At 43.9% G+C, this 20,886-nt stretch overlaps 1 protein-coding gene across 3 annotated transcripts in view; it reads left to right on the top strand.

The window, feature by feature from the left end:
• ZNF319 (zinc finger protein 319) overlaps positions 1–20,886 on the top strand; it is a 49,420-nt gene that overhangs the window by 17,130 nt on the left and 11,404 nt on the right. Inside the window, exon 2 of one of the 3 annotated variants that reach the window (XM_078671418.1) lies at positions 2,614–2,805. The exons of the other annotated variants lie outside the window; for them this stretch is intronic. The gene's annotated coding sequence lies outside the window, so the exon portion shown is untranslated. The remainder of the gene's footprint in view (positions 1–2,613; positions 2,806–20,886) is intronic. 3 annotated transcript variants of the gene reach the window in all.

A 20,886-nucleotide genomic window follows, 5' to 3' on the forward strand; every position in this document is an offset into this window, starting at 1 on the left:
ACTAAACTGCCAAGCACTCTTTTGCCTCCCAACAGGAGGAACCCAACCTGCGAATTATCCCCTCATCGAACCAATGAACTGCATGCTGCCGTTGGGCTTATTCAATAACACAGTTTGCGGTCCGAAACCTCCATCTACTCCATTGTCCCATTCGAATTTTAGCATTGAGAGTCCGACTCTGCAACTTTTCCAAGCCATAGTAGTTCTACCATAAGTTGATCTTAGTCACTGAATGCTCCACTGGGAATCTCGTACATTGTGCTCTGCAGCAAATAGAGGTGGCGGGGTAACACTACCATTTTGATCAGTGCTTTTTTTCCCACCAGGGAGTGCTTCAAGTTCTTCCAGAATTTAGTAGAGGGGCGGCTGTTGCTAATGACCCATTCCAGGTTAAGCACATGATGTTTCTGCACCCCATGCGTGATATGCAGCTAAGCTATCGTACACTGTCTGTCTTCCAAGGCAATCCCACCTCCGGGAGTACATCTCCACTCTTTTCAGCTGTCTTGGAACAAGCAGATTTCGACTGATTTACACGGTTTCATCAGTTCCCCCAACTCACTTGTGACGTTCAGGAGGATCTGGCATGAAGTGACCAGCTGGCTCAAATATATCATTGCGTCATACGCATATAATGACACAGCATGAACCATTTCTTCCACCTGCATTCCCCAACCTTTCAACACCTGGCTCAGTCTACAGGCCACAGGTTCCATCACCAGGTCAAACAGCAGGGGGGGCAGTTCAAAGAGCAGGGAGGGGCAGTGGGCATCCCTGTTGCGTAGCCCTCTGCAATAGGATTTTGCCCTGTACTTGTAAGTTATACTCCTTTGCTACACAATTCAGTTTGCCACATCATATGGCAAAGTGGCACAATCTAGTCCAGGGTTCTCAAATCTTTTCGGTAGTGAGAGCTACTTCTGGTCAAGGAAAGTCCCCAGAGCTCCTATCAAACTTTATCACTGCAAAATAGTGACCAGATATGTTAACTACTCCATGCACATCCTAAGCAGAATTATCAATAGTCAACACCCTCCCATTTCAGGCTACAATAACAGCAGAAATGTCAGGAACACACTGATCAATGCCTCAACCTGACTAATCAAATACCAGCCAAAGCATCACATGCCCTCTGGCACAAAGGACATAACCCATTACAGTAAGTCTTCTCGGCTTAGCTTGGATTATGGTTAAGGCTCCCTGTTTTCCCTTTTTACTGATTTTTTTACAGATGAATACAGACCGAAAACCATTTATTTTCCTGTCTGTATTTACTTTTAAATGTGGATAAAAATTGAAATTGGGTTGTTTTTAAATGAACTGAATGTGATCAGTCATGACTACAAGGTCAAAAGCTGTGCAGATTGAGAGGTAAGGGGATTACAATAATAAAGGAATTTAAGTAAAGAGCCTTAAACAGCAGTAGATTTGCACAACCATGATACTAAAATGTGCATGTTTTCTTATAAGTGCATATGTTATCATCTGAGTGTGCATATATATCATTGAAACCTGTCAGGCATTCAGGCACAAGTGTACATTAACTGGTTAAATAAATGCAGAAATATACACATTTCAGCTTCATTTTTTCACAATACCTAAAATTAAATATGGATAAATGCAGACGGAAATGACAAAACTATAAATACCTAAAAAACGGGAGCTCTAAATATGGTTGAAGTATCAACTTTAAATGTGTTTTAGAATTGCAACCTTTTGTCTTCATCAGCATATCAATTTCTGAAATTATATATTCTTTTCTAGTAAATACCACCTTCCATTGTGGAAAAACAAATTCAAGTGTTCAGAAGAAAACTCTTTACTGTAAAAATGTAATTTTTGCCTTCAAAATATCAGTTTTCATATTTAGGAAATACACAGTCCTCCAGAATAATCTATCATTTTCATCATGTACAAATACTTCATATGGATAGATTCTGCGTAAAATGTACAGGTATTTCAATTGTAGGCTGTGGATGCCGACCGTAACACCATGGGTGCCTGTTATATGCCAATAATGGCCACCATTAGACCAGAGCCATCATTGTCCCAAGGCTGGACAACATTATGGCCAAGATGCCCAGGGATCACTTAACGAAGGGCAGTCATGATCTTAGTATGTCAACCATGGCTGTTTGTATACCACAAATAGAAAAAGATGGCCCCAACTGACAGAATATTATCTATGAATAGGCACAACTGTGCCAGAGATGAACCCCTTATGAAAGGGGGTAGCATACGCTTATGGTGATCCTTGACATCAGGCATAGTTTCAAGATTAAAATTGGCTGACATCAAATTATAAAGATTGGTGCTATTAGTACCCTTTGGGCTACGTGTTGTCTTGTCTTTTAACCCCACGGGTGTGTAAGTGCCGTATGAAGACTAGTTTGGTGGTGATGTCCACCTTTTAATATATATCACTGATAAACACTTTTTATATCATTTGATATAATGCAAGGAAGTTGATGAAAGGTGCTAATCTTGAGGGAGAAGGAAAAGTGAGGCATATGAGTACAACATTTCCTTTTCTGTTTCTCTTTACAGTAAATTGTGTCCTCTATGTAATGCTTAAAAGGCAAACTGGAGACTTTCCTGTTTTCATTTTTGCAGGACCTCAGTGAGGGGTAAGACCACGTTAATTGAAGGGATCTATACCATGATGAAGGCTGCCGTGACCCTTGCGGGCATTTTTAAAAAGGCCGAAACATGCTGGTTCCTGCAGCTGGGATATGGGGGCACTGATCTCACCTGTATATCTTAATTTTGATGTTTTAACTCTGTCGAGGGGAACCAAGAATAAAGGTAACTTTTTGTACCCTCTGAGATAGTTTTACTTGCACTTGCTTGCACTTTACAATCCCTTCTTGAGGGAGCATTTTCCCTTTTCTCTTCTTCTTTTTTTTGTCATACACTTTCTTCCCTCACCACTATATATTTTTAAAAAAGTTTATTGTGCTCCGTCCAGTGTGTTGGTCTCCACCTGGATGTCAGATGCGGCCCTATGATGAAGCACGACACTGCAAAGTGTGTGAGGGCAGTATTAACAAAATTAACTCTTTTCCCTTTTGCTCTGCCTCTGGTTATACGAGTTATAAATAGCTCATAGTGAGAATAGGGAGCAATAATAGAGTTTACGATTTTGATCTGAGTTCATTTGTTTGCTTTATTTAGTCCTTCTCTTTATAGTGAGTTGTATAGCTTCAAGGGAGCCTGGGCCACTGCCTCCTCATTCATCATTCCCTTTTCCTTGCCTAAAATAGTCTGCATTGTCGCACTTGTAGGAGTGGGATAGTTAGGTGTCATGTTACTACTGTCATTGGCAGCGCTGGACAGGGCAGTGGGTGGTACAAACTGCAGTGGCCTTCCAATAAGGCTCCAGGCACTTAATTTTTTTTCAAATTAAGTACTGGGCTACTCATCACTGTGCATGGACCTTTCCTTGAACAGAATAGCCATTGTCATTCTCTGTTCTCTGTTCCCTGTTCTCCTCAATTGTTGAAAGTAGCATAAATACTGTTAGAAATGATGCCTTAATTGGTCTGGTGCATTCACAGTGTACACCTTCAAGATTAGGGGGTGGGTGGAATTCCCACTTGGAAAGTGGGATGGCCATATCTGCCAACTCACATGGTTCACCTTGTGACACAATGTCAGCTTTCATCACGCGGTCTCCTCACTGCTTCTAATCTCTTGATACACCCTTGAGACTTCTTGATATTTTATGCTATCTCAAACATGCCCTATAGTTTGGGAGTTTGGTCTACCAGTAGCTTTTGTCTGAAATCTCCTGTTAGCTTTAATTAAAATCCTACATCTCACATTGTTCTAATGTTTGGAACAATATGTTGCTGCCCATGACTTTAGTGATGAGGATGAACATGTAGATGTTTAAATGCTCTTAAAACTTAGCTCTGAAACTATTGTGCAACAACGACCGATTCTGTATGGGCTGGAAATTTCTTCCTTCATGCGTGCATACCCACCCGTCAAACAGAAACATCTTTTCCTGCCACATGGCTAATACACTGAGTAGTGTTTACCCGCTGTTAGTAGAAGTATTTGGTGCTTTGTGAGATGACCAGCACATGCTGGAATCTAGCATCCCATTCCTGGCTCCAACTATAGTGACACTAAGATGTAACCGTTTCCAAATACAAGTTACAGTACTATTAGGGACACAGAGATAAGGATTACAATTAACCTTCTTTACTGCATGTGAACAGTAGTCACACCAAACATATAGTGAAAGAACCAAATCTTCCAGCAGCACCTGGGATTTCAACTTTAAAACATGTGATTGCAAGGCCACCAAGTTAGCCCAGAGGTGCCAGGTGTGGCTTTTTTTTTTTTTTGCACGAATACTTGATATTTCCCCCATTTGCGTGTGAGTAAGTAGGCAAGTTAGCTTAATAATTGCTGTGTGTGCTATTTTTGGGTGTATTGCTGTCTGTACCTTAATAGCATGGTTATGCCTCTTGATTTTTCCAGGATCTTTGTCTTCCTTGCCTTCTCCAAGTGTTCCAGGACTGTCCATCATGCAATCGCATGGAAACTCCGCTTATGGCAAACTTGCTTGATGCCATTGGCTTGCCTCAAAATGATTTGTGTGGTTAGTGTGTGTGTGTGTGTGTGGGGATCATTGTAATCATCCTTGCTGGCTAGCAACATGAATCAAAATCTTTTGGGGACTATTGACCGTCGCTGGCCTCTCCAAATTGCCTACTCTCAGAAACTGTCCATCCCTGGCAGCAATGTGACATCCAGCAGTGAGAGGAGAGTTGAAGCTTACCTGCTCAGACTCTGACTGAAACCACCTCCTCCTTTGGAAGACTAACGTCCGCAGGTCCCATTTACGGTCCTTGATCGGCCTTACTGCCCTAGGGGCCTGTTGCCCACCCATGGAAAATCCATCCAGTGGAAGCCAGTGTTGGAGCTTGGCCCGTCCAGCTGCTGACATGTTGATGTCGTCTTGTTGGAGACGTGCTGAGACAGAATGGGAGGACGTGCAAATCTTTGAGAAGATCACCTAGTGCCTGCCCACGCCTCACAATGATATACTGCACTGCACTGCAACACGGTGCCGGCCTGATGAAGCTATAAAGGAATGTGTGTTGTGTGCGTCTAGCGATAAATCACATGCAGTTAGTTGTGCACCGTTATCTCCTGTTGAGGTTCCTGAGCTTGTATGGACAAAATTAGGAATGGACATAATGGGACCTTTTGAATTATTACCTTCTTGTGAGCGGTTTGTAATTTTGCTAGTTGACTATACATCAAAGTGGGTGGTAACAAAGTGTGTTTCCACTGTAAACACGAGGACTGTCTTTGACTTTCTCAAAGATGTGTTTGCTTCTGAAGGTGTACCTAAATTCTTAATCACTGATAATGGGGTGCAGTTTGCATCTCAAGAGATGAGTGAATTTCTCAGTGAACACAACATTATTCATCAGAAGACAGCATTATACGCACCTCAAGCAAATGGTATGACTGAGAGAATGAATCGAATTGTCAAAGATTGTGCCCAACGTGCTCTTGAGAGTAGAGTTTCCTTTAGCTGTGTGTTGAGAGACACGTGGTGGGCGCGCCGTACTACACCGAATGCCATCACAAAGATTTCTCCTTTTGAAGCTTTAAGAGGTAGAAAAGCTGTATCAAAATTAAATCCTGTGTGTGTTGATGCAAGATTACCTGAAGAAGCTAGATGCTCGAGAATATTAGAGTATCAACGAAAAAACAAGTTGGGCTATGACACCAAGAAGTGTGTGAAGAACAAAAAATGGAATGTTGATGACAGGGTTTGGATAAAAAATCCTAGGCATACCTTGAAAGGTAGAAGCACCTTTATTGGTCCTTTTACTGTTGTATCGATTAAGAAGAATGTTATGAAGGTGTTAGCACAACCCTGGAGCTTCTGGTGACATTTTAGTGGCTTGTCAATCACAGCACAACGCATCTATATGCAACACTATGTTTCATGTTTATTTATTTGTTTGATTAATTAAAATCTTACAAAATTTGGATAAAAAATGTATACACTACTTAAATATTGATGTATTGCTTATATACAAATACTTCTCATAAAACAATAAAAAGTACTCTGACCCATAAAATTATTCCATTAAGCAACTTGAGAGTAGTTACACAAAATCAAACACAAGCGTCCAACTTTTTCTTGGCTAATATAAGAAATTTCACAAATGCTGAGTTAATTGTTAGGTCTTCGGGATCGAAGCTTGCCATAAGAGCCTTTCTACAGGTCCTTATACTACGTTCATTAAATAGTTTCTTAAGTACCGCTTTTCTTTCGACTTCCAGGTTCGGGCAAAGACACATTAGGTGTATGATGTTTTCTTGACCAGATTTACAAATCGTACACGCCCCGAATTCTTCAGGTCTTTTCCATGGTGCCAAATAACATGAGCCTGGAAAGATACCAAACCTAGCATTCATAAAAATATATATATTTTTTTTTGGTCCAAGATGTTTCCAAATAGGTTTGGATCTTCTTTTGCTTAAATATTATATATATATATATATATATATATATATATATGCAACACGATATATATATATATATATATATATATATATATATATATATATATATATATTATTAAGTATCAATACGGTGACTAATGATAACGCTGCCAAAGTCACGCTTCATGTGAAGCCCCAGACCGGACCGTTTCAGTGAGTGGAACTTGCCTCTTAAATTAACTCTGCCTCAGCTTAGCAAGCCTTTCCGAGCCTCTGACATGTTGTGCCATCTTTCAGCGTTCTCGGGCAAATCAATTTTAAGGCGGCAGTGTTAACAAATGGTTGCACTTCTCAATCATAACTTTAAGAAATATTTAAAACAATAATAACAAGAGAATTTTATCTCATCAAAAAACCTTTTCCCCTTCTATTTCTGTGAAATTGTAATGAATGGATTGGTTTGACTGGCTGCTTACAACGCTTTATGCGGCAGGGGTGAGCAATTCATGCGGCAAGAAAAGGAAGAATTGCAATATTCAAAGTAAAATCAGTGGTAGCTCAGGTGCTTTGGTACATATTTAGCAACCACTCTCATTGTACACACAAATGACCATAATTGTACTTGTCAAAGCAGTGCTATTAATATCAATGCTTCCATGTCGAAGAACAGTAGATGTTGCGGCACCCAGGAACATCTGCACGGCTAAATACATAAAGGGTTCCAAGGGTGAGACCGATTGCATTGCAAGTGCTTGTTTTAACCTTGAAACTGTGTAGAATACCTTTTATCTTATGTGTGTCATAGGATACATATCAACAGACAGCACATTCTGAGACAGAAAAGTTAAAGGTGAAGTGCACTTGGTGAGTAGTGTACAGATATTGGTATGGTTACACCAATATGATTTGCATATTATTCTGCATCTAAGGGCATCAGGCTAGGTCATGGTTTTTGACAACACTAACATAAAGGAACTATTGAGTAATGCGCAAAAAAGGATTACATACATAATTTTGTTCTAAAGGCGGGGTTACATATCCTTTTTAGGAAAGAGGTAAAGCTATTGAGGCAGATGGTAGAACATTGATTTATTGAGCCTGTAGATACAACAGAATGGCTCCGCTCAGTGGCTGTCACTAAGAAGCTGATGGGAATTTAAGGTTTTGCATAGATGTACATGGCTTAAATAAAAATGTCCCAAAAATGTTTCCTCTGCCCAACATTGACTAAATGGTGTTATTGTTAAAAGATTGATTGTTTTCAATATTAGACTTGAGCAGTGCTTATAATCAAATAAGATTGCACAATGATTCTAGAGTGTAGATTGTGTTCTTTACCACTGAAGTCACCCTCCAGTTCAGTGTGTTACAAAGGCTTATGACAAACCTATTTGGGGAGCAGAGGCTTGTCTTCTTTTAAGACAAAATATTTCACTTTGAAAGGTATATAGTGGAGCACAAATTTTTTAAAACAGACTGGCTCCGATAAGCTTGCTGGGATGGATGCTAGGCTGCAGAGTTTCTCCCATTCTGTTGAATATGTTGCAGGCTGGAGAAGGAGTGGCACATTGCTTATCCCAGTTACCTGGTGTCAGTGAGAAGAGTTATGTGATAGAAACTGAAGAAGTAGTAGCAAGTGAAAGCAATGTTCTGGAAGGTTTGGATGGTGTGGTGTTAAAGGAAGAATGGGAAAGAGCTATGCTAAGGGTAAAAGACAGTTCTGATAATGGGGATGGACTTGTTAATTAGGAGTTGTCTTCTGGTGCTCCCAGTCCACTTTTCAATGTTATAGATGAGTTGATGTGTGAAGAGTTTGTAATTATGAGGGGTGATAAATTTGTCCCACCCCAAGGGGTCCGAAATAAATTAATTGGTCTTGCTCATGAGGGTCATCTTGGACGAATGTTAACAAAAAAGAGGTTGCAAGACATAAAAAATAAAGAGTGGGTGGTTGATTTTGTGGAATGGAAAGAATACAAAAATGACTGAACGTAGTGGAAGGAAGCAATGCTGTTCCCAGGGTACTGATGAGTCAGGCACACTTTGGGAGAGAGTTTGTCTTGATATGCGTTAGTCGTGGTGGACATACTTTCAAGGTGGAAGGAAGTGTGACTTTGAGATCTGCTACTACTCAATTTACAATTCGGTTGTTCAAAAATATCCTCAGCAGGAAAGGCTTTCCCTCTTATCTAGCTTGACAATGCTACTCCGTTAACTTCAAGTCAAACGCTCCTGTTTTCTGGAGAGATTTGGTGTGAAACTTATTTGGACTACTTAGTATAATCCTTAGTGTAATGGGCTGGTCAAAAGAGTCAAAAGATTAATTGACGGTTCTATGGAACTGGCAGTATAGTCAAAGATTGATATAGAAGACGCCGTAAGATATGGTGCGGGTGCATCACACTACTGTATAAGAAAGCAGCAGCAAAACTCCTTTTCAGTTTCAGATGGGGCAGTCGTGGAGAATCAGTTTCTGTGTTCCATGTTTTTTCTTGTGTTGGGATTCCAGGTTGTCAGAGGATATCAACTGCTGCCATGTCAAGATCATCACATGGCGGCCCTAATAAAGCATTCTCTTCATAACCTGCTGTTCTACCTATTTATCACAATCTTTTTATTTTAAAATGGGAAAGCTCATCCATTCAGGGTATTGCAATGAATTGTTCTAATATGTTTTTTCACTAAAGTTGATAAATGCAGGAAGAGCCTGTGGGCTGAAATGATTAATGATTTTAGTGCCTCTCAGGAGGCCCAGAAGCTTATGTTTTTCTAACAAAATACCTTCACCTGCTTCTGCTTCTAGCTAATGTAACCTTCAGGCACTGGTGCCCTGTTCTATGTACCACCATCAGTCATGGAATTGGGTGCCTGATTTCTGAGGTCATATCCTGGTGGTCATCAGAGTAAAGCTTTTGTGTAAGCAGGGAGCACACCTCTTGGCAATAGTACAAAAAAGTGGCTTCTCTCTGTTCGTTGAAGATAATTTATTTGAGAGCATGACTTGCTCAATGTATGTTGTCTGACCAGTTCTGATGGCTAGGAAGTGTAATGGAATTATTTAACAAATGGAGTATGTGGAATTTTAGCCAAAGCATATTTGTTTTGCCGACAAGTTGTTAGGTCATACTAATAGGCTCCTTTAACTGTACAACATCCACTCTTGTTGCAAGACGCCAGTTAGCTTGAGATTTAAATATTATGATACCGTTACAGACTCCAATGACTTTTGAGCCATGGTTTAAAGTTGGGGCTAACTGCCCCATAGTAGACTGCTTTCCTTTTAGCTGTTCTATGCACCCTAAATGAGCATGGTCTATCTCTCTTTTTTGTGGTATTCTATACTATATAGTGTTTTCTTGAGATAACACTGTTCCTTTTACTTGTTCTTTGTTTTGACAAACGGTTGCTAACAATGTATTCCAAGTCATTCTTGTGATGCGAAAATAATCTTGTATGGTCTGGAAAAAGGGCTCTTGTTGTAGACCAATTCCTTTTAATTTCTTGAATATGCTAATACTTGCATAAGGTTTTCCAGAATCCGAAATGGAAGTGCCATAGTCCTCCGCTGCACGTTTGGTCATCTACTACATCCTTTCTTGGATCCTCTTCCTAAAGTTGCAGATTGCCCTTATACAGTTAGGGCTAAGGCATATTAGTCTAGATGCACTATCCAAGGCTTATACTCCAGATGTGTGGATTGGCAGGGGGTTCTATGTAGTCATCCTGTCAGTACTGTGTTATTGACATTCACATTGTTAACGTCTAGTGCAAACAGAAGGTGAAATTAAGGGGCACCTTTGATAGATTTTTCCAAGGGAAGCATCAAACAATTGCTTCTTTTAAAATCCTCCAGGGAGTGCCAGGGCTGTAAGTGCTGTTTGTATGCATTTCTGTGCAGTGGCTATGATTTTTTATTTTATTTTATTTTACAGATGTTTACAAAGTACAAACTTGACCCGAATCGGGTATCCAAGCGCTTTACATAGCACCAGTTGCATTAAATGAGAACACATTCATTTTTGTTAGACACAGGGAGATTAAGTGATTTGCCCAGATTCACAGGATGTTCATCGGCATTGCCGAGACTCGATCCCAGTTCCCCAGATTCGAGGTCGACAGCCCTAGCCATGAGGCCAACTCCTCTCCCCTGAATGGCACTGACTGTGTGTTTGATGTAGAACTGAGACCGGTTTGGCACACCATACTCAAGAAATCTTTTGCTGAAACCTTGGATTTCTTTTACCACCACAACCTTTCCTTCAGCTCAAACCCCCCCCCCCATCCATCATTACTCTTTTTTCAGATGGATACTTGTAATCACAGATCATAAGCACTGCTCCCATTTTTGTCAGCCTTCCGACGAATTAAGAAATAATCTTCAGTGTTCCAGGGAACAATGAACCCAACCAAAAACAACAGAGTATAGGATATAAGCCGTACTGAGACTGAAGGAAACAGTCTTGTGCTTGGATGTGCACGATTTGTGCATTTGGTGCCTGGGCTCTGGCCACAACTCTTAAGTCATGTGACCAATGTGCTCTAATGCACCAAAATGTGATTGAGGCGGGGTAGGGGAGTTGTACATCTCCAAACATAACAAGTCGTAGTGTTCACAAAGGCCCTGCTCCCCTTCCAAGTTGTGTACCTGTTACTGGTCCTGAGGCATGTTCCTGTAACTGCCCACTTCCTTCTCAGAATCTTCTGGTAAGTCGATGTATGAGTCCAAACGCAAAAATAACAAATGCAAAAAGAACGATTGATGGACAGAATGCAAAACAATGTACAGAGATCTGGGCCTAAAGCCATCGTTTTTTTGCTCCCATGCCATTCCAGTTTTGACCCAGCCATATGTAAATCAGTCTTTACCATATGCCCAATGGCAACAGTCCAGCCCGAACTGCCAGGCCAGATCCTCTCTGGACTGGAAACAAGCATCCTAGGACCGGTTTCGGGCTTTCAGCCCTCATCAACCCAGACGTGGGTCCCGTGCTCACTACACCACTGGATTCAAGCTAGCCTGGCTGATGATGGGTGATGCCCTGAAACCGGTCCCAGGATGCTTGTTTCCGGTCCAGGGAGGACCTGCCTTGGCAGTTCGGGCTGGACTGTTCCCACAAGGAACAGGGTCAAGACTGATTTGCATATGGATGGGTCCAAACTGGGGTGGTGTTTTGAGCAAAAGAATGATAGATTTAACACAGATCCTTGTGACTGGGGGGTGAATGTTTGCATTGTCCAGTATTCTGTCCATCAATTGTTTCTTTTGCATGGTCCAAACGCAAGCACAAAAAAGGAAAGCAGGGCTTGGCCCCATGGTTTCAAAGAAAAAGTGCAAGCGCATCAAGAATTGAGTCTCGCACCCTCCAGGTACCCAGCCACAGAACCAATTCCTCAGCTGGTACCTACATACTTCGAGTTCCCCGGGCCATTGACGGTCCCCTAGCAAATGGAGCATTTTAAGGAGGACATGCTGGAAATCTTTAGTATGCTTCTCGCTCTGTCTCATACACCAATGGGCCCCACAGAACTGCTGGGGCCTTCCATCGGATTACCAGTGGCAGGCCCTCTCTTGACGCAATCTGTAACCATGGGACACATTAATAGGTCATTACTGATTGCAGTACTGACTTCCATACTAGGCCCCAAGATCCATACTGGTTCCTGTTGCAGATAACCACTCCACTGGTGCAGCTTGATGACCCAAGGCTGACTCCAATGTTGGACTCTGAACTGACATCAACCCTAACTCAACTGATGTACTGATGTTGTGCGACAAAATCACAAAAGGGCACGCAGTTGTTATGCAACTTCAATTTAACCCTGTGCCTCTACTGCCATGCAACTATCAGCAGAGACACCATTCTCTTGGTCGAAATCATGTTCTTGTCTGCCCATTACTTGACAAGTGGTCTAGGGACTCAGGCTAGCTCCTGGTGATCCAGATTTTCTCTCCGAGCACCCTACTCTGAAAAGTTTCATTGCGCAAGCTTCAACCACTACGGTTAATCTTAGTTCATTTCTAACCAGTCCTTCCTGAGAAGGACGAATGGTTTGGACAAGCAAATGTTTTTTTTCTGCTAGCCAGGCAATGCAGTCCATAAACTCAATCTGTTGGTTGGACTGCTATATGCATGCTTATTGGGACATGTCCAGCACGATCTGCCTGGCTGAGCCAGAGAAGCCCTAAGTATTTCCAGGTCTGACAGTCCATGAAGGGCAGGATGCATCGCAATATGTCACCCACACAGTTTATGCATACAAAATATGTTGCCACACAGAGCAATTGGCACGTGTTGTGCTCTGCAGACACACTGGGAAGAGGTCAACTGGATTTTCTGGCAGTGTGCAAGTATCACTGATGGACATGGTCTTTAAAGGGCCACGCCTTTTTATTTTTTAAATTTTTTAACATTTATTTTCAGAGAAGGTGGACTCTGAGCTCAAATGGTTTAAAAATAGTAGTGCCACAAAACGTTCCTTGGATTTATTGGCTCCAGCAAAGCATTTTCCCCATCACTTCTGCAAGTTTAAGGCTTTCATGCAGGGGTTAGCCTGTAGGCAATGAGTATCTTGTCAGCCAATTATGTAGCAAACACACCAGTCCTTTCGGGGCCTTGAATGCAGTGCAAGCAGACATCGTGCAGTGCAAGCAGACATCGTGCAGGCCAGCTTGCACAGAGCCCTAACTCCTTTTACCCTGCTACAGCAGTTGCCAAACAACTTTAGTTTATCTCAGGGCTCACACCAGACTGGTGGGAGACATCATTCAGTAATTTCCTTCCAAGCTGGCCATCCACCACATCTGAGAATTGGGTCTTACTGATCTTCCAAAAGTGTTACACCTTGCTTTTCAAATCTGTAATCTGATGCTGTGCCTGGGATACTGACCCCATACAAGTGAAACCATAGGAAGTCCTTTTGTTTGTTTTGTTTCAAGACCTTAAAGTGAACACTGTAACAGGTTTTTGGTCAGGCCTGTGGTCCTTGTATGTTGCCGGACCAACTGCCCTTGTTTAAATCACCAGTTGTGATGCAGTTTATTGCAATGTTTACTCCCAAACCGCATGGGATACCCTGTGGGACTGATCATGGCATTTTTTGTGTCTACACCCTTTTACTATATTCATAATTGTTCACTGTCTCTTGACTCCGAAAACTGGCTTCTTCATTGTGATTGTTAGCTCACATGAGTGACCTACAGTCACTTTCAGTGGAGCTTCCCTATTTTTTTATTTTTTTTATTTATCTAAACTTGTATTGCGCGCAGCTACCCTCAATGGGTTTCCCGGCGCCAGGGATAGACAAGAGAAAGAAAGCAAGCAAAAGCCCAAACAGAACAGACAGTGCAGAAGGATCAATTAAACAAAAGAGTCTTCAGTTTTTTTCGGAAAAAGAGGAGATCAGTCTCGGCTTTCAGAGCCGGCGGAAGAGCATTCCACATCTTTGGACCAAGATAGGAAAACGAGCGGCCGCCCATTTTGGCCAAATTAATTCTGGGGACCAAGAAATTGCCACTGGTGAAAGATCTTAAAGTACGACCAGGCTTATAGACTTGAACCAGGTTCTGCAGGTATTTAGGGGCAGAGCCCTGCCGAATTTTAAAAAGAAGGCATAAGGTTTTAAATTGTACACGGTTCGGGACCTTAAGCCAATGAAGGTCACGCAGACCCTTAGCTGCGGAAGATCTCCGGGGTACATTGCACAGTAAGCGAGCTGACGAGTTTTGCACCACCTGAAGCTTGTTTATTGTGTCCTTATCGGCCCCAAGATAAAGCACATTCCCGTAGTCGATGCGGGAGATCACAAGAGCCTGGACGACAGTTCTCCGAGTAGAGCATGGTAGCATCCATAAGATCTTCTGCAACCATCTTAAGGTGGAGAAACAGATTGCAGCGACCTTTGTTACCTGCTGTCTCATAGAGAGCTTATCGTCGATGAGGAAACAGAGGTTGCGGGCTACGGGGGCTGGATTCGATAGAGGACCCATATCACAGGGCCAATGTCGAGGGCCCCACAGATCTTTATTCTTGTCAAAAATAACAACCTCGGTCTTATCACCGTTGAGCTTGAGCAGATGGTCGTGCATCCAAGCAGCAACGCGTGATAGGCCAGACTTCAAGGCAGAGACCTCATGGCCCTCACTGCTAGAGAGAGAGAGAGCACAATCTGCGTGTCGTCAGCATGCGACTAGATTGTCAAGCCGGCGTCCTCCACGATGGTAGCAAGGGGTCTGATATAGATATTAAACAGCAAAGGGCTGAGAATCGACCCCTGGGGGACGCCGTATGCTGATGAGTAGACAGCAGATTCAGCTTCTGTGGAAAACACCTGGAAGGTGCGTCCGCCTAAGAAGGAGGCAATCCAGGCCAGCGCAGATCCAGCAACACCAAGGGAGCGGAGAGAGTCAAGAAGGATGGAATGAGACATGTAATCGAACGCTGCACTCAAATCCAAAAGGATGAGTGCAAAGGTCTCCCCGCGATCGATACCGTGCTGAAGCCTCTCCGTCACCCCGAGGAGTGCGGATTCTGTGGAATAATGGGCGTGAAACCCGGATTGGGACGTATGAAGATATCCCACATTTTCGACAAACGAATTAAGCTGGGTGTTCACATGTCGTTCTAAAATTTTAGAACATGCAGGGATATGGGCCTAAAATTGGCTAAGTTCGTGATGTCCGCGCCGGTCTTTTTCAACAAGGGAACGACCATGGCATGCTTCCACTCCTGTGCCACCGTAGACTCTATAAGAGATGTATTCAAAAGTCTCATTAGGACTCTCCGTGGCTCGAGGTCCAACAGTTTTAGAATTTTCATAGGAACAGGGTCCCGAGGGGAGCCTGACCTGATACTGTTCAGGCACGATAAAAAGGTAATGTCATCAAACAAAGACCAGTCGTTGATGAACGTTGAAGGGAGGGGAAGACTGCCAGAAGTAACCACCAGTAAGGACTCAGCAGATGGCGGGGAGGTAGACAAAAATTCATGAATACGCTCCACCTTAGAGATAAAGAAATCTGCAATGGCATCACACTGTGGTTTGTCCAGAGCCGGAGGAGAAGGTACCGTATCTGCTCCTGTTAGCTTCTTCACCACTGCAAAAAGAGTCCGCGGACAATTCTGAGCCTGGGTGATCATGGATGCCGTAAAAGTAGCCTTGGCCAATTTACAGTAAACATGGTAGCTCTTTAGTGCTTCTTTATAAGCTGCCTTACTGGGGGTTGAATAGGAGCGCCTCCATTTTCTTTCTAATGCCTTGCACTTGGCTCGTTGTGATTTTAACTCCTCAGAGAACCAAGGTGCGGGAGGATGAAGGGATCTGTGGTTATTAGAAATAGGAGGGAGGAATGCAGTTACAGCATCCCTTAACCACTGGGAAACTACAGCATTAGATTCTGATCCAGAATCGGAATAGATTCAGAGAGATGTTGATTAAATGCCACCATATTAAGCTTGTCCCACCGATAAGAAAGCTTGCTCTTACCAACACAAGGCTTAGCATTAGGTAAAGAGAGAGGTAACATGAAATGTACCGCAAAATGGTCAGTCCATTCTAGTGGGCGGGCCCTTTGGGAGCAGTCATAAGGTAAATTAGAAATGATTGGATCTAACAGGTGACCTGCTGAATGGGTAGCCCCAGAGTTTCGAAGTAAAAGATTAAAAACTTCGAGATCTGACAGTAGCGACTGACTGAGGGTACCTTCAACATCCTCAAGATGGATGTTGAGGTCACCAAGAATGGTGAAATTAGCCGATTTAAGTAGTACAGGGGATATGATATCGGCCAAAGACGATATCCAAGGGCCAGCATTGCCCGGAGGGCGATATATTAGAAGACCAGAAAGCGTTAGTTGAGGGCCAATCGTTAATTTGAATAGAGCGGCCTCACATCCAGGAAGGGAAAACGACTCCAGCTTGCATTGGTAGATGGATTTAAAAATAGCGATCCCCCCACTCTTCCCGGAAGCCCTGTCCTGACGTACCATCACGTAGTTGTTAGGAACGGCTATAGCAATGTCAGGTCCAGAGCTTTCGTGGAGCCAGGTCTCAGTTAAAAACAATGCGTCTGGCGACTCTTCATTTATAAAGTCAAACAAATTTAATTTATTTTTAGGGAGCGATCTACAGTTGATACTCCAAAATTGGAGAGGAGGGGAAGGCTGAAGTTTCTTAGTAGCCTTCCTTTTGCCCCGGTAATGTGCCTTGGCAGTTTGTGTCTTAGAAAGCAACATTTTACTGGTAGAGAAGCCACAGCCTGCACAGGTAAAGTAATGGGTAGGCAGAGTACAAGGTGGTACAGGAGACGGGTATGCGGGATCGCAAAGATGTTAAAGTAAGTGCAGAGTACGTCAGACGAATGGGAAAATGGTCATGATTTAACCAACCTGAGCTGGAGTGCGAGATGTCGATGAACTGCCCGTCCTGCAGCCCGTCCTCAGCGCGGACGGGCGCAGACGGGCTGGACTCTGGCGTGACTCCGGCAGTGATCCGGCGTTCCTGCTGCGCGTGACCGCTGTGCGTCAGCATGATCTCCTTTATGAGGGGGTCGAGCGTCCTTGGGCGCTAGAGCGAGCACTGCCTGACCGGCGTGCTTCCCTCACCTAAGATGGCCGCCAAACAATTCAGCTGCCGAGGGGCAGAAAGAAAAGGATCAGGGACCCGCAAAACGCGGTGTCAAACCGATTATTGTGCAAGTATGGGGAAGCAGCCCTTAAAAACAGGGGAATAATAAATTAAAATCTAAATAAAATGAAAAACGAGGAGTTTTTAAAAACGCTTGTAAATCAAGCACAATGAGTCTCTTTAGCGCGCAGTGCGGTATAACCGCTCTGCACAGGTCAGGATCTTCATTTAAGGTGTTGCCAGCTTTTGCAGACTTAGTAGGGACCAAGTCATCTGGTCCCGACTTCTCCTCTCCTAGCCTCGGTTCAATCTCGCAGGCGTCCGAAAAGGGTACAAGTGCAGCGGCTCTCTCTGTTTCCTGCGTCAGAATTCCCCCTGGGCATTGCTGATCGAAAGGAAGCGGAAGAGGCAGTTTCTTTAGATGGGAGACATGTATCCAATGCTTTCTCCCATCTACTTTAACCGCCGTCCTGGTGGCCAAGAGTATTTGGTGTGGCCCGGACCACCTTGGAGCCAAACTGGTATCACGCTCAAATTTCTTCACCAATACCCATTGGCCGGGTTGCAGTCGATGACCGGGGCCCTCTGGCAGCGGCTGCAGTACAGAAGCTACATAAGTTTCACCTGGGGTCTTCCTAGACAAATTGTTGCTGAGGACTTGGATGGCATTTTGCTTTATGTTGCGACTCCCTTCTTGTAGGAAAGTAACTTTTTGCCAGATACCTGATGCCAATTTGACTGAGTGTGCACTGGGACCTGCTAACCAGGTGCCAGCACCGGTGCTCGTTCCCAAAACTGTACAGTTGTTTCGACAATTGGCACACCTCTATGCCACATGCAATTCCCTTGTAAAAGGTACCCCAGGTACCGAGGGCCTTGTGACCAGATAGGGCCTCTGAGGGCTGCAGCATGGATTATACCACCTTTGGAGACCCCGCACCTTAATATCCACACACTGCCATTGCAGGCAGCGTGTTCAGGTGCAGACCAAAGTGAAGAGTCGACATGGCACACATCTGTGTGTGCCATGCCCACCAACACTGCCAGTGTAATGGGTAAGTCACCCCTCTAACAGCCCTCACAGCCCTAAGACAGGGTGCGTCATACTACAGGTGAGGGTATAGCTGCATTCACAATGTGCCCATATAGGGTCTGTGCCATTCACAGACATTGTAAATGCAGTAAATCCATTTTGAGTACCATGGGCTGGTAGCTTGTCAACAAACTCCACAGATCCATGGTGGCTTTACTGAAGACTGAGACGTTTGGTTTCAAACTTCTAAGCATAATAAACCCACACTGATGCCAGTATTGCATTTATTATAAAATGCACTCAGAGGGCATCTTAGAGTGCCTCCTGAAAAACAAACGACCTATAATGTATTGGCTAACTGTTCCCCACCAGCCATCCTCCACCAGAGAGGTTTCTGATGGGGTGAGAGCCTTTGTGCTCACGGATCTCAGAAACAAAGCCTGCTGTAGGTGCATGTGCTTCACACCTCCCCCTGGCAGGAACAGCAACACTTGGCGGGGAGCCTCAAATGCGCTCATCTTGTGATGTGCTGATTTGGACAGCTCCAACTAGTGGAGATGCCCACACCCCTGTCCAGAACACACTTTTGGCGGCACAACAGCTGGGAAAATCAGTACGCAGATTAGGAGTGTCCACCTTAGCCTGGCACACCCCTAGGGTCGCCAGGAGCTGAAGTAAACCCCTCTCTTAGAAATTCTTTCTCTTGAAATGGAGAATTGGGCCCAATAGGATCAGGGATTTGCCCTTCTCTCCAAAAGGGTGTAGTCATCCTAGGGGACAGTAGCCATTGGCTACTGCCCCGACCTCCGCAACAAACTTAAATTTAGTATTTTAGGGCTCCCCTGAACTTTCTTCATCAGATTTGACGGACCAAAAGAAGAAGACGGAAGACAACTGCTGGACCTGAAAGTGAAACGCTGCAGAAAAAACCCAGGAAGAACCCAGCCGCCTGTAGCCGGTTCGACAACTGGGCCTGTTGTCCTTCCAGAAAGCCTGTTTACGAACAAAGAGAGAGAGTATTTTGTATGGGAATACCCCTGGTCCCCTTAGAAAGGAATAGTCAAAACTATAGGAGGGGTACATCCTAGAGACATTGCGATGTCTCTGAAGTCAAAAAAGCGGTGCAGACGAAAAAAAGACAAAATTCTCCTTTTTAAGAAGACCCCTCACTCACCAACCTAGTTGGTGACATGCTTCATCATTGGGGTCCCACCCAAACAGCTGAGTGCCGTTCGGGTGTGCTGCCACACCTGATTACAGTGGAGCGGATATTTTTTGAGTGAGTGGAAAAAAAGTGAGTGAATTACAAATTGGCCAGATTTAACTCCTATATGAAAACTTTTTATTCTGGAGCAACTAGACAATATTAAAAGGTTCTTAGCGATACCGTGTTAGGTTTGATTGACCCTTGGTATCTAAATATAGAAAAAAGTGAAATTAAAAAGGTCTACATGTTTCAACATCTAGGAGGAAGGTCCCAGGTTTTCGTCAGGACCAGTGGATGTGGCCAGGGCGGTCTACACGCGCTAAGGTGTACCCTACCCTTGGTCACTGTGAAGCCCAACCGTGTACTTACAGTTAGGTGTTCCCTTTCTCAATTGTCGAAAGAGGAAAAATCTGAAAAGACAAACAAACAAATACACAACATAATCAATTGTATAATGAGTGTCTAAGGAAGAAAGTGCTCCTCTGTTCAAAACTTGTGCTTACCACAGTGGGTATGAACACAGTGTCCAATGACTATCCAATGGTAATCACTTGTACCATGTCAAAAAACCTCTGCGGCACTGGTGTGCATAATCAGAAGGACATCCGTCCATGATCATGCATTACAACCCACTGAACATAGTAATAAAGTGAGTGTCTGCGCGCTCTTACCGAATCATGACTTTCATGGGGAGTACAGTTGTATCACTCGTACATTAACTCCCAAGTGGTATTCCAACTCTGAATACCTAAATCATCCACACTTATTAAATTTCAAAAGTGCGGGTGTCTACGCTCTCACACCACTCCGTGAGCACGTTAGATCAATAAAAAGCATGCATGTTGGTAATGGCGTGAACTAAAGGAATGCGGTTGGTAAAGGGAAAAGAAGAACACAGGACTTACTTAAAACTCCAAATCGCGTGCCTCATGGAAGCCGGGGTCGAGGTGCTGGTGCTATGCACTTTCTGGGAGTAAGTAGGGAACAGGGTTAGTGCCTAAAAATACAGGGCTTCGACACAGACAAGGCGGAGCCCACCCGCATCATGCATGAATACTCACTGCGTGGAGACCAATTACCGGCTGTTACGCCTACCCTAAGTCCTGCAGCCACGCCCCGAGGTACACCGACTGGGCCTCTGCCTGCTGCATAAATGCGCTTAATTTCCAGGTACATGTTGGGGGGCGTGGCAGTGCCGTCACGTGACAGGTGTGTAACGTGTGACGGTAGTTGGAGGCTGGGTTCGCGCGTTGCTAAGGACGCTGCATAGAGGCCGCAATTCGGTCTTTGCGGGGTAAAGCCTGAGCTCGGTACCTAACAAAGGCAAGCGATAGCATGCGGGAAAACGTAGGTAGAATTGCTAGTGATGCTGATCTATTATATTGTAGCGCGGTTCAAGGGAAAAGCAAGCGCAGCCTAACAGTGAGTGCATGGGAACGTAAAGGGCAATACTCTGGGTGCCTGGCAATGAATAACAGTGCTGCCGGTGCCTGGTAATGGCATCTGGGGGAGGGTACTAATCGCCAAATCACTGGATTGTAGAG

The sequence above is a fragment of the Lissotriton helveticus genome, chromosome 12 (genome assembly GCF_964261635.1).
Source record: "Lissotriton helveticus chromosome 12, aLisHel1.1, whole genome shotgun sequence".
Taxonomy (NCBI): domain Eukaryota; kingdom Metazoa; phylum Chordata; class Amphibia; order Caudata; family Salamandridae; genus Lissotriton; species Lissotriton helveticus.